This window comes from Lolium rigidum, chromosome 5 (assembly GCF_022539505.1).
Source record: "Lolium rigidum isolate FL_2022 chromosome 5, APGP_CSIRO_Lrig_0.1, whole genome shotgun sequence".
NCBI lineage: Eukaryota > Viridiplantae > Streptophyta > Magnoliopsida > Poales > Poaceae > Lolium > Lolium rigidum.
Genome location: NC_061512.1, coordinates 194,975,031 through 194,990,250, shown reverse-complemented (window position 1 = coordinate 194,990,250; position 15,220 = coordinate 194,975,031).

The window sequence follows — 15,220 nt, the reverse complement described above, 5'->3', positions numbered from 1 at the left end:
TGCATATGGACAAATATGTCCTTAGGCTTTACTCATAGTATTCATGGCGAAGGTTGAATCTTCTTCGTTAAATTGTTATATGGTTGGAATCGGAAATGCTACATGTAGTAATTCTAAAATGTCTTGAATAATTTGATACTTGGCAATTGTTGTGCTCATGTTTAAGCTCTTGCATCATATACTTTGCACCCATTAATGAAGAAATACATAGAGCTTGCTAAAATTTGGTTTGCATATTTGGTCTCTCTAAAGTCTAGATAATTTCTAGTATTGAGTTTTGAACAACAAGGAAGACGGTGTAGAGTCTTATAATGTTTACAATATGTCTTTTATGTGAGTTTTGTTGCACCGGTTCATCCTTGTGTTTGTTTCAAATAACCTTGCTAGCCTAAACCTTGTATCGAGAGGGAATACTTCTCATGCATCCAAAATCCTTGAGCCAACCACTATGCCATTTGTGTCCACCATACCTACCTACTACATGGTATTTCTCCGCCATTCCAAAGTAAATTGCTTGAGTGCTACCTTTAAATTTCCATCATTTACCTTTGCAATATATAGCTCATGGGACAAATAGCTTAAAAACTATTGTGGTATTGAATATGTACTTATGCACTTTATCTCTTATTAAGTTGTTTGTTGTGCGATAACCATGTTTCGGGGACGCCATCAACACTTTGTTGAATATCATGTGAGTTGTTATGCATGTCCGTCTTGTCTGAAGTAAGGGAGATTTACCACTCATTTAATGGTTAGAGCATGCATAATGTTAGAGAAGAACATTGGGCCGCTAACTAAAGCCATGAATCATGGTGGAAGTTTCAGTTTTGGACATATATCCTCAGTCTCATATGAGAACATTAATTGTTGCTAATTGCTTATGCATTAAAGAGGGGTCCATTATCTGTTGTCTATGTTGTCCCGGTATGGATGTCTAAGTTGAGAATAATCAAAAGCGAGAAATCCAAATGCGAGCTTTCTCCTTAGACCTTTGTACATGCGGCATAGAGGTACCCCTTTGTGACACTTGGTTAAAACATGTGTATTGCGATGATAATCCCGGTAATCCGAGCTAATTAGGACAAGCTGCGGGCACTATTAGTACACTATGCATGAGGCTTGCAACTTGTAAGATATAATTTACATGATACATATGCTTTATTACTACCGTTGACAAAATTGTTTCATGTTTTCAAAATAAAAGCTCTAGCACAAATATAGCAATTGATGCTTTCCTCTTTGAAGGACCATTCTTTTACTTTTATGTTGAGTCGGTTCACCTATCTCTCTCCACCTCAAGAAGCAAACACTTGTGTGAACTCGTGCATTGATTCCTACATACTTGCATATTGCACTTGTTATATTACTTTACATTGACAATATCCATGAGATATACATGTTATAAGTTGAAAGCAACCGCTGAAACTTAATCTTCCTTTGTGTTGCTTCAATACCTTTACTTTGATTTATTGCTTTATGAGTTAACTCTTATGCAAGACTTATTGATGCTTGTCTTGAAAGTGCTATTCATGAAAAGTCTTTGCTTTATGATTCATTTGTTTACTCATGTCATTACCATTGTTTTGATCGCTGCATTCATTACATATGCTTACAATAGTATGATCAAGGTTATGATGGCATGTCACTCCGGAAATTATCTTTGTTATCGTTTACCTGCTCGGGACGAGCAGAACTAAGCTTGGGGATGCTGATACGTCTCCGACGTATCGATAATTTCTTATGTTCCATGCCACATTATTGATGATATCTACATGTTTTATGTATACTTTATGTCATATTTATGCATTTTCCGGCACTAACCTATTAACGAGATGCCGAAGAGCCAGTTGTTGTTTTCTGCTGTTTTTGGTTTCAGAAATCCTACAAAGGAAATATTCTCGAATTGGACGAAATCAACGCCCAGGGGCCTATTTTTACACGAAGCTTCCAGAAGACCGGAGGGGAGACGAAGTGGGGCCACGGGGCGACGACACGCCAGGGCGGCGCGGCCTGGGCCCTGGCCGCGCGGCCCTGCTGTGTGGGTCCCCCGTGACGCCCTCCCGACCTGCCCTTCCGCCTACTTAAAGCCTCCGTCGCGAAACCCCCAAGCACCGAGAGCCACGATACGGAAAACCTTACCGAGACACCGCCGCCGCCAATCCCATCTCGGGGGATTCAGGAGATCGCCTCCGGCACCCTCGCCGGAGAGGGGAATCATCTCCCGGAGGACTCTTCACCGCCATGGTCGCCTCCGGAGTGATGAGTGAGTAGTTCACCCCTCGGACTATGGGTCCATAGCGTAGCTAGATGGTCGTCTTCTCCTTATGTGCTTCATTGTCGGATCTTGTGAGCTGCCTAACATGATCAAGATCATCTATCTGTAATGCTATATGTTGTGTTTGTCGGGATCCGATGGATAGAGAATACTATGTTATGTTGATTATCAATCTATTACCTATGTGTTCATTATGATCTTCCATGCTCTCCGTTATTAGTAGAGGCTCTGGCCAAGTTTTTGCTCTTAACTCCAAGAGGGAGTATTTATGCTCGATAGTGGGTTCATGCCTCCATTAAACTGGGACAAGGATGTAAAGTTCTAAGGTTGTGGATGTGTTGTTGCCACTAGGGATAAAACATTGATGCTATGTCCAAGGATGTAGTTATTGATTACATTACGCACCATACTTAATGCAATTGTCTTTTGTTTGCAACTTAATACCGGAAGGGGTTCGGATGATAACCTGAAGGTGGACTTTTTAGGCATAGATGCATGCTGGATAGCGGTCTATGTACTTTGTCGTAATGCCCAATTAAATCTCACTATACTTATCATATCATGTATGTGCATTGTCATGCCCTCTCTATTTGTCAATTGCCCGACTGTAATTTGTTCACCCAACATGCTATTTATCTTATGGGAGAGACACCTCTAGTGAACTGTGGACCCCGGTCCATTCTTTTACATTAAATACAATCTACCGCAATACTTGTTCTATCGTTTTCTGCAAACAATCATCATCCACACTATACATCTAATCCTTTGTTACAGCAAGCCGGTGAGATTGACAACCTCACCGTTTCGTTGGGGCAAAGTACTTTGGTTGTGTTGTGCAGGTTCCACGTTGGCGCCGGAATCCCTGGTGTTGCGTGATACGTCTCCGACGTATCGATAATTTCTTATGTTCCATGCCACATTATTGATGATATCTACATGTTTTATGCACATTATATGTCATATTTATGCATTTTCCGGCACTAACCTATTAACGAGATGCCGAAGAGCCAGCTTGTCGTTTTCTCGCTGTTTTTGGTTTCAGAAATCCTAGTAAGGAAATATTCTCGGAATTGGACGAAATCAACGCCCGTGGTCCTATTTTTGCAGGAAGCTTCCGAAGACCGAGGGATAGACGAAGTGGGGCCACGAGGTGGCCAGACACCAGGGCGGCGCGGCCCAGGCCCTGGCCGCGCCGGCCTGTCGTGTGGGCCCCTCGTGACGCCCTTTGACCTGCCCTTCCGCCTACTTAAAGCCTCCGTCGCGAAACCCCCAGTACCGAGAGCCACGATACGGAAAACCTTACTGAGACGCCGCCGCCGCCAATCCCATCTCGGGGATTCAGAGATCGCCTCCGGCACCCTCGCCGGAGAGGGGAATCATCTCCCGGAGGACTCTTCACCGCCATGATCGCCTCCGGAGTGATGAGTGAGTAGTTCACCCCTGGACTATGGGTCCATAGCAGTAGCTAGATGGTTGTCTTCTCCTTATGTGCTTCATTGTCTGGATCTTGTGAGCTGCCTAACATGATCAAGATCATCTATCCGTAATGCTATATGTTGTGTTTGTCGGGATCCGATGGATAGAGAATACTATGTTATGTTGATTATCAATCTATTACCTATGTGTTGTTTATGATCTTGCTTGCTCTCCGTTATTAGTAGAGGCTCGGCCAAGTTTTTGCTCTTAACTCCAAGAGGGAGTATTTATGCTCGATAGTGGGTTCATGCCTCCATTAAATCTGGGACAAGTGATGTAAAGTTATAAGGTTGTGGATGTGCTGTTGCCACTAGGGATAAAACATTGATGCTATGTCTAAGGATGTAGTTATTGATTACATTACGCACCATACTTAATGCAATTGTCTGTTGTTTACAACTTTATACTGAAAGGGGTTCGGATGATAATCTGAATGTGAACTTTTTAGGCATAGATGCATGCTGGATAGCGGTCTATGTACTTTGTCGTAATGCCCAATTAAATCTCACAATACTCATCATATCATGTATGTGCATGGTCATGCCCTCTCTATTTGTCAATTGCCCGACCGTAATTTGTTCACCCAACATGCTATTTATCTTATGGGAGAGACACCTCTAGTGAACTGTGGACCCCGGTCCATTCTTTTACATCGAATACAATCTGCTGCAATACTTGTTCTACTGTTTTTTGCAAACAATCATCATCCACACTATACATCTAATCCTTTGTTACAGCAAGCCGGTGAGATTGACAACCTCGCTGTTTCGTTGGGGCAAAGTACTTTGGTTGTGTTGTGCAGGTTCCACGTTGGCGCCGGAATCTCTGGTGTTGCGCCGCACTACATCTCGCCACCATCAACCTTCAACGTGCTTCTTGACTCCTACTGGTTCGATTAAACCTTGGTTTCTTACTGAGGGAAACTTGCTATTGTGCGCATCACACCTTCCTCTTGGGGTTCCCAACGGACGTGTCAACTACACGCATCAAGCAAATTTCTCGGCGCCGTTGCCGGGGAGATCAAGACACGCTGCAAGGGGAGTCTCCACAATCCAATCTCTTTACTTTGTTTTTGTCTTGCTTTATTTTATTTACTTTCTTGTTTGCTGCATTATATCAAAACACAAAAAAATTAGTTGTTAGTTTTACTTTATTTACTGTCTTGCACTCTATATCAAAAACACAAAAAAATTAGTTACTTGCATTTACTTTATTTTCCTTTAGTTTATTTCATCATGTTTCCTCCTAAGTACACTCTGAAAGACATACCGGTAGGACGTGGGTCTATAATTGGGAAAGATAATATAGAAGATTTTTTCACCCATGTTAGTACCACTGAAGATTTTGAAGATAGACACTTGGTAGAACTTGCACCTACTTATGAAATTGTCGTTGCTTCTTTAGTTCACATGTTGGAAACTAAATTTGTTAATCTTAATCCTATAATCCAACACATGTTTCTCACACTTGGTGATATGGAAGAAGGGGAAAAGAAAGATTTTGTATTAGAAACCCTTCTTAAAGAATTTGGGGGAGTAGCAAGAGAAGCTAGAAAAGTCTTCACTAAATATAATATGCTAGGCTCTTATACCAATTTTGCCAGTACCCTTGAAAAAATGGAAAAAGATAGACAAAAGTATACTAATCAAGTTAATTATGAGGGGGATATTAAAGCCTCAATACCGTGCAAACTCTTAGGAATGTGCGAGGCACTAGAAAATAATTATGCTTGGCTTGTTCCTGAAAATTTGTTTGATGAGAATAGCAAGCCTAAGACTAATGAAAAGGGAGCCTATGAAACTTACATAGATAAGATACAATGCATAGTTGATAAAACTCCCAACACCCCTGGTTATGATGTTGATGTTTCATCTTTTGATAATACTTGATACACACTTTCTGCGCCTAGCTGAAAGGCGTTAAAGAAAAGCGCTTATGGGAGACAACCCATGTTTTTACTACAGTACCTTTATTTTATATTTGAGTCTTGGAAGTTGTTTACTACTGTAGCAACCTCTCCTTATCTTAGTTTTATGCATTGTTGTGCCAAGTAAAGTCTTTGATAGTAAGGTTCATACTAGATTTGGATTACTGCGCAAGTAATAGATTTCTTTGTCGTCACGAATTTCGACCTGCCTCTCCGTAGGTAGCTCAGAAAAATATGCCAATTTACATGCGTGATCCTCGGATATGTACGCAACTTTCATTCAATTTGGGCATTTTTATTTGAGCAAGTCTGGTGCCATTTTAAAATTCGTCTTTACGAACCGTTCTGTTTTGACAGATTCTGCCTTTTATTTCGCATTGCCTCTTTTGCTATGTTGGATGAATTTCTTTGATCCATTAATGTCCAGTAGCTTTATGCAATGTCCAGAAGTGTTAAAAATGATTATATCACCTCTGAACATATAATTCTTTATTGTGCACTAACCCTCTAATGAGTTGTTTCGAGTTTGGTGTGGAGGAAGTTTTCAAGGATCAAGAGAGGGAGATGATACAATATGATCAAGGAGAGTGAAAGCTCTAAGCTTGGGGATGCCCCGGAGGTTCACCCCTGCATATATTAAGAAAACTCAAGCGTCTAAGCTTGGGGATGCCCAAGGCATCCCCTTCTTCATCGACAACATTATCAGGTTCCTCCCCTGAAACTATATTTTTATTCCATCACATCTTATGTACTTTGCTTGGAGCGTCGGTTTGTTTTTGTTTTTGTTTTTGTTTGAATAAATGGATCCTAGCATTCATTGTGTGGGAGAGAGACACGCTCCGCTGTTGCATATGGACAAATATGTCCTTAGGATTTACTCATAGTATTCATGGCGAAGGTTGAATCTTCTTCGTTAAATTGTTATATGGTTGGAATTGGTAAATGCTACATGTAGTAATTCTAAAATGTCTTGAATAATTTGATACTTGGCAATTGTTGTGCTCATGTTTAAGCTCTTGCATCATATACTTTGCACCCATTAATGAAGAAATACGAAGAGCTTGCTAAAATTTGGTTTGCATATTTGGTCTCTCTAAAGTCTAGATAATTTCTAGTATTGAGTTTGAACAACAAGGAAGACGGTGTAGAGTCTTATAATGTTTACAATATGTCTTTTATGTGAGTTTTGCTGCACCGTTCATCCTTGTGTTTGTTTCAAATAACCTTGCTAGCCTAAACCTTGTATCGAGAGGGAATACTTCTCATGCATCCAAAATCCTTGAGCCAACCACTATGCCACTTGTGTCCACCATACCTACCTACTACATGGTATTTCTCCGCCATTCCAAAGTAAATTGCTTGAGTGCTACCTTTAAAATTTCCATCATTCGCCTTTGCAATATATAGCTCATGGGACAAAATAGCCTTAAAAACTATTGTGGTATTGAATATGTACTTATGCACTTTATCTCTTATTAAGTTGCTTGTTGTGCGATAACCATGTTCCTGGGGACGCCATCAACTCTTTGTTGAATATCATGTGAGTTGCTATGCATGTTCGTCTTGTCTGGAAGTAAGGGAGATTTACCACTCATTTAAATGGTTAGAGCATGCATATTGTTAGAGAAGAACATTGGGCCGCTAACTAAAGCCATGAATCATGGTGGAAGTTTCAGTTTTGGACATATATCCTCAATCTCATATGAGAACATTAATTGTTGCTACATGCTTATGCATAAAAGAGGAGTCCATTATCTGTTGTCTATGTTGTCCCGGTATGGATGTCTAAGTTGAGAATAATCAAAAGCGAGAAATCCAATGCGAACTTTCTCCTTAGACCTTTGTACAGAGCGGCATAGAGGTACCCCTTTGTGACACTTGGTTAAAACATGTGTATTGCGATGATAATCCTGGTGATCCGAGCTAATTAGGACAAGGTGCGGGCACTATTAGTATACTATGCATGAGGCTTGCAACTTGTAAGATATAATTTACATGATACATATGCTTTATTACTACCGTTGACAAAATTGTTCATGTTTTCAAAACCAAAGCTCTAGCACAAATATAGCAATCGATGCTTTCCTCTTTGAAGGACCTTTCTTTTACTTTTATGTTGAGTCAGTTCACCTATCTCTCTCCACCTCAAGAAGCAAACACTTGTGTGAACTGTGCATTGATTCCTACATACTTGCATATTGCACTTGTTATATTACTCTATGTTGACAATATCCATGAGATATACATGTTATAAGTTGAAAGCAACCGCTGAAACTTAATCTTCTTTTGTGTTGTTTCAATACCTTTACTTTGATTTATTGCTTTATGACTTAACTCTTATGCAAGACTTATTGATGCTTGTCTTGAAGTACTATTCATGAAAAGTCTTTGCTTTATGATTCAGTTGTTTACTCATGTCATTACCATTGTTTTGATCGCTGCATTCATTACATATGCTTACAATAGTATGATCAAGGTTATGATGGTATATCACTCCGTAAATTATCTTTGTTATCGTTTACCTCGCTCGGACGAGCAGAACTAAGCTTGGGGATGCCGATACGTCTCCGACGTATCGATAATTTCTTATGTTCCATGCCACATTATTGATGATATCTACATGTTTTATACACATTATATGTCGTATTTATGCATTTTCCGGCACTAACCTATTAACGAGATGCCGAAGAGCCGCTTGTTGTTTTCTCGCTGTTTTTGGTTTCGTAAATCCTAGTAAGGAAATATTCTCGGAATTGGACGAAATCAACGCCCGTGGTCCTATTTTTGCGGGAAGCTTCCGTAAGACCGAGGGATAGACGAAGTGGGGCCACGAGGTGGCCGGACACCGGGCGGCGCGGCCCAGGCCCTGGCCGCGCCGGCCTGTCGTGTGGGCCCCTCGTGACGCCCTTTGACCTGCCCTTCCGCCTACTTAAAGCCTCCTCGCGAAACCCCCAGTACCGAGAGCCACGATACGGAAAACCTTACTGAGACACCGCCACCGCCAATCCCATCCCGGGGGATTCAGGAGATCGCCTCCGGCACCCTGCCGGAGAGGGGAATCATCTCCCGGAGGACTCTTCACCGCCATGATCGCCTCCGGAGTGATGAGTGAGTAGTTCACCCCCGGACTATGGGTCCATAGCAGTAGCTAGATGGTTGTCTTCTCCTTATGTGCTTCATTGTCGGATCTTGTGAGCTGCCTAACATGATCAAGATCATCTATCCGTAATGCTATATGTTGTGTTTGTCGGGATCCGATGGATAGAGAATACTATGTTATGTTGATTATCAATCTATTACCTATGTGTTGTTTATGATCTTGCATGCTCTCCGTTACTAGTAGAGGCTCGGCCAAGTTTTTGCTCTTAACTCCAAGAGGGAGTATTTATGCTCGATAGTGGGTTCATGCCTCCATTAAATCTGGGACGAGTGACGTAAAGTTCTAAGGTTGTGGATGTGCTGTTGCCACTAGGGATAAAACATTGATGCTATGTCTAAGGATGTAGTTATTGATTACATTACGCACCATACTTAATGCAATTGTCTCGTTGTTTACAACTTAATACCGGAAGGGGTTCGGATGATAATCCGAAGGTGGACTTTTAGGCATAGATGCGTGCTGGATAGCGGTCTATGTACTTTGTCGTAATGCCCAATTAAATCTCACAATACTCATCATATCATGTATGTGCATGGTCATGCCCTCTCTATTTGTCAATTGCCCGACCGTAATTTGTTCACCCAACATGCTATTTATCTTATGGGAGAGACACCTCTAGTGAACTGTGGACCCCGGTCCATTCTTTTACATTGAATACAATCTGCTGCAATACTTGTTCTACCGTTTTCTCGCAAACAATCATCATCCACACTATACATCTAATCCTTTGTTACAAGCAAGCCGGTGAGATTGACAACCTCGTTGTTTCGTTGGGGCAAAGTACTTTGGTTGTGTTGTGCAGGTTCCACGTTGGCGCCGGAATCCCTGGTGTTGCGCCGCACTACATCTCGCCGCCATCAACCTTCAACGTGCTTCTTGACTCCTACTGGTTCGATTAAACCTTGGTTTCTTACTGAGGGAAACTTGCTACTGTGCGTATCACACCTTCCTCTTGGGGTTCCCAACGGACGTGTCAACTACATGCATCATTGCGCCGCACTACATCCCGCCGCCATCAACCTTCAACGTGCTTCTTGGCTCCTCCTGGTTCGATAAACCTTGGTTTCTTTCTGAGGGAAAACTTGCTACTGTGTACATCATACCTTCCTCTTGGGGTTCCCAACGAACGTGTGTATTACACGCCATCAGTCGCAGCGGCCGGAGTGGACGTCGAAGGGGAGGACGAAGCAGTCGACGGAGGCCGGAGGATGTCTTGGCGATGGGAGTCGTACCAAGACCTCGTCTCTTCGTCCATCTTGCCGTCATTGCAGCCGATCAGGAACGCCAGGTCGGTGTTCATCTTCTTTGCCACAGAGGTTACCTTCAGCAAGGCGATCCGGACGCCCTGGTTGGCGAGCATCTCCTTCCACCGCACGTCGTACTTGTCGTCCCTTCCGGCGGCGTGCGCCCTCGCGTCGGCCCAACGTACACTTGTCGAAGGACGCCTGCAACCTTTCAGCTGGATGGCCCGCCTTCTTCAGTTCTTTCAACTTCTTCTGGCCGAGCTCGGGGTGACCCGCCGACGCGGCAGGGGCTGGAGCGTCGGGGTTGTACTGCTCGTCCTTGTTCTTCGCGAGGTTCCGGCGTACGTCCGCCCACTTCCCGCAATTCTCGATGCGGGCAAAGATGTTGAGGTACTTGAACGTCTGGTCTTCGGTGTCGTCGCTATACATGTCGAACGCACGCCGCATTTGCAAAGACAGGACAACGAACCAAAATGAAACCTCGGCGATCCAGGATCGACGGACGTCACAGCGAGCGAGCTCACCTTTTGCTCGAAGTTGGCGCCGCTCACCGGGCGAGCATCAATCTCCTCCTGTATGCCGTGCCACTTGTTGCACGCCGCCTACATGATCCCCCAATGGGTGCCCATGATCTTGTCGCCGCGTATCATCACCATCTTGTTGAAGTAGGGATCGACGATCTTGCGTTCGTCGAACGCCAACTTTTCCCGTTGCCAATACGTCTCATAGTTTTGATTGGCATTGGTAATGCCGTTCATGGAAACGGTCTTCCAAGCTTCGGCGAGGCACTCCTCTTCTTTGCCCGTCCATTTGACCCGCGGCTCGGTCGGCGGCGAGTTCCTCTTCCTTTTCTTCCCTCCTGTCGCAGTCGACGTGGTATCAGGCGCGTCCTCCTCCTCCTCGACGTCGGCCTGCTCTTCTTCTTCTTCCTCGACGTCTTGGGTGTCGTTTCCGAACTCGCCGTTCTGATCGTCGATGGCACCCCGCGACAGGACGACTTCCGTCGCTCTTGCCTCCTCTTGCGTGAAGAAACCCGGGCTCGACGTGAGCTTCTTCTCCCTGTCCGCCCTACCGCGAGTTTCGGTATGTGGCCGCTCCACATCCGCCGCCCACCTTGCGTTTGTCCAACCCGGCGGTCTCTCTTTTGGCGCCCGCGGCTTCCTCACCTTCGGCGCGCCATCGTCGGCGATCTTCTTCGGCGGCATGGTGGTGGATGGGAAGAGGAGGAGCTGCAACTGTGGGGGAATGGCGGTAGCTCGTCCGAAATTTGGCGGGGAAAATGGGTATATCCGGTGCATTTTGGAGGGAAAACGAAATAAATGGAGGGAACTACCCTTTCCGCGGCCGACATCGTGGGCCCGCTCGATATTTCGTGCGCTTTTGTTTTGTCCGGAGTCCCCGACCGCGCCTCGGGAGGTCAGGAATGGCCTGAATTCTCCGGATGGATTAAGGACCTATTCTGGAAGAAAACGAGGAACTAAGGACGCGGTTGATTAACGCCGTCTGGATGAAAAAAATGGCTACCGGGAGCCTCATCGGAGAGACGGCTGAAGATGCTCTTTGGGCCGCTGGGTGGCGGACATGCTGGGACAATATCAGGCCATTTAGATGGGACAGTCGGAGATGCCCATATAAGGCATGACGGAGGCCGTCGGTCAGGTTGATCTCCTCCAGGCACGCGACGTTGCCGCTTCAGAGATTTACCTGGTTGCTGCTGCAAGGTATGTTGAATGGTGAGGATTGCAGTAGCAAGGCTATCGTAGCCTCGTAGGTCGTCGAAACATGAAGCTCGCGAAGCAGGCAGGAGGGGCCATATGGACGAACTGCCTAGGCGGAACGGAGGGAGACGGAACAAAATGGACATACGCGCGCGTCGGAACAAGAAGGAAACGGCTGGTGGCGCTCTGCCGGCCCACCATGTGATGGCTGCGGGGCTCCTGGAGATTGGTATATGACACGCTAGCTAGGTAGAGAGTGAAGGGAGAAGACAGTTGGGTGCGTGAGCTGTTGGTGCTGGGCTGCTGGCCGCTTCTTGTCCCGTGTGGAGGCGCACCCAGACCGCGAACCGTTGGTTCCCTTGCCGCCGGCGCTGCTGCGCGGGCGGGGGCACGCCGCAGGCCGCACGCGACGCGACGCGAGGTGGCGGGCGCACGAGACGAGTTGAGGCACGAGACGACGGGTCGGTGGTTGTTGGTCGCCTCGCGTGGGCGTTCTGGGGGGTGGGAATGGGGACCGCCGGCCGTGCCGTGCGCTGCCGCACATGACGGCCACGACGGCCGTCTCGTCTCCTCTAGGTAGGGCGCGCCCGCTCAGCTCAGGGTCTCAGGCCATCTCCAACCAAGCGACCCAAACAGATGCGCTGGGTCGTTCGTTTTGGGCCATTTGGGGCTGAGCGGACGCGTCCGTTTGGGTCGCGCATTGCGGCCGACGCGGCAGAATTGGGTCGCGGCGCCGTATGGTAGGTTTTTGCTTGTAAATTCACTATAAACGTCAAATAAATTATAGAAAATATAGAAAATAGTTTAAATGCTCAAAATTTATTACACAATACATTGTCCACGTAATCAATGAAAGTATTATTCTAATAAAATGTAAAAACGGTACAAATGCTTTAGGCTTGGGGATTTCCTTCATCATTGTTGTTTGCAGCATTGTTGCCTACATGCTGCCATACGTGGTCGATCAAATCAGCCTGCAGCTGGTTGAGTACAGCTAGATCTCGAATTTCATGGTGTGCATGAAGAATGTTCTGGAATGATGCTGGACCACCTTGAGGAGTAACCAACTCTCTCTGGCCCTCCCAGTCATTATCAAAGATTGAATCATCCCGCTCTACCTCAACAATCATGTTATGCATGATTACACAAGCGGTCATCACCTCCCACGTAGTTTGCACATCCCAGGCTCGCGCGTGGTGTCTGACGATAGCCCAACAAGGTTGGAGGATATCAAACGCCCGCTCGACATCTTTCCGGGCTGCCTCTTGCTCTTTGGCAAACCTTGCCTCCTGCTCTGAGTTGGGTTTTCGGATTGTCTTCACGAGTGTAGCCCAAGGTGGATAGATACCATCAGCAAGGTAGTACCCCTTGGTGTAGTGGTGGCCATTGATCTTAAAATCCACATCATGGACCGACCGTACGCTAGCCTATCAAACACCGGAGAGCGCCGCAAAGACATTGATGTCATTGTGCGAGCCGACCATTCCGAAGAATGAGTGCCAAATCCATGTATCCCGTGAAGCAACAGCCTTCAAGAATGACCGTGCACCCCTCGAATGACCGCTGTATGCCCCCGCCAACCAAAGGGGCGCTTCTTCCACTCCCGATGCATGCAGCTTTATGCCGCCAAGCATCCCAGGAAACCCCCGGAAGCGTTGATTGACAACGGACGAGTTGTGTCCTCTCGCTTTAGGTTGCCGGAGGTACTCGTTCTCCGAACGAACCGATCACCGCTCCGCGTAACCCGTACATCGCTTCCAAGCCGGTAGACTCACTCATGCGCGTGTACTCATCTACGAAATCACCGGCAACGCCATATGCGAGCATCCTAATCGCTGTCGTGCATTTCTGGTACGAAGAGAGGCCTACCTTGCCAATTGCATCCACTTTCGCGCAGAAGTAGTCGTCGTAGAGCTTGACGCCATCCATTATCCGGCGGAACAACGGCCTGGACATCCGAAAACGACGGCGAAACATGGCCGACGTGAACAATGCCTTGGATTGGAAGTAGTCGGTGAAGAGCTGGTCGTGGCTGCGTTCTCTTTTGTGGTCCAAGGCAACCGTGCGCCCCGGCAAGGACCCCCGGTGCACGGAGATCTGCGAGACAATGTGCTCGTGGATGATCAGTGCAGCCTCCGTGAAAAATTCGTCGTCGGACTCCTCGTCTGACGACGTGTCGATGAAGTTCTTGAAGTAGTCGTCGTCGCTGTCCACCATGATCTACAGATGAAAAGGGACAAATTTTAGTACGCCCATTTCATCGAACACCTCGCAGGCGGAGGCCATCCAATGCGTCTGTAGGGACCTGTAGGCCATGGCCGTCTCGGCCGACTTGCGGTCTGGAAACATGGTGCACGAGAGCTCACCCTCCGGCGGCAACGGCGCAGCTGCGAACAGCGGGAGGTCTCGCGACGGTGAGAGGACAACAGCGACGACTACGGCATCCTCCGACTCTGCTACGACGCGGCGAAAGCAGCGCGGGGCCGCGACCTATGCTTCCGCCCTGCTTGCCGGCGTCTCGACGACGGTGGCCGGTGTCGACGCCGCTCCCAAATCGCCTGTCCTTGGCTGGCGGCGGAGCGGCGGGAGATGTGTGCGAGGGATTTGTGTTTTTGGAGACAAACAGGCGGGCCAGGGGCGGACAAGGGGAGGACAGCGAGCGACCAGCCTTCGGCGTCCGCGGCCGCGCAAACTCGTCCCAGATTTCGGCCGGGTTTGGATTATCCCGGACGCCGCGGCCATCCGTTTTAGGGATGGATCCGTGCGCTGGGCCGCGTTTTCGTCCGATTGGACCCATCCGGACGCGCGGGCGGGGGATGGATTGCCCCGTTGGAGATGCTCTCAACTCTGGACCCGGCGGACTGGGAGGAAGCGAAACTGTGCGGGAGTCAAACCTCAGGCGGCCCGGCCCATTCGATCTGGATCCGGCGCTCCCTCCTGATTGCGACCACTTCTTCAGATAGGTTTTTTGTCTCGAGCTGTAGCCTCTTTCATTGCATGGACACAGCGTAGCATAGCAGTCCATTGCTGCAGGCTTGCAGAGATGCACTGCGTCCCTTGAGTAGGCTGACACAGTACTACTTACAGTCGGTAATTATAAGCACGGCGGAATGTGGATACGGTGCTTTGTTACAGTATCCATTTGAGGGGTACTGTGCGTGCGGCTGGCAATTGCAAGCGAGATCGCCAACGGTGCCTTAACGTTTATCCTACGAGGGTACCGTTCGTGCAGTTCGCTCCGTCACACGTCGTCCTCGTAGCTTCGGCAAATGCTGCCGTTCCATTTATCGACAACATCGTACGTTCCGGCCGAGGGGGAGCAGGGCCTAGACTCATTAGACTCCAACAATTACAAAATAAAGTATAAAAACGAGCTAGGATGTCGCTGGAGAGATGAGAGTATACATCATTAGTCGAGGA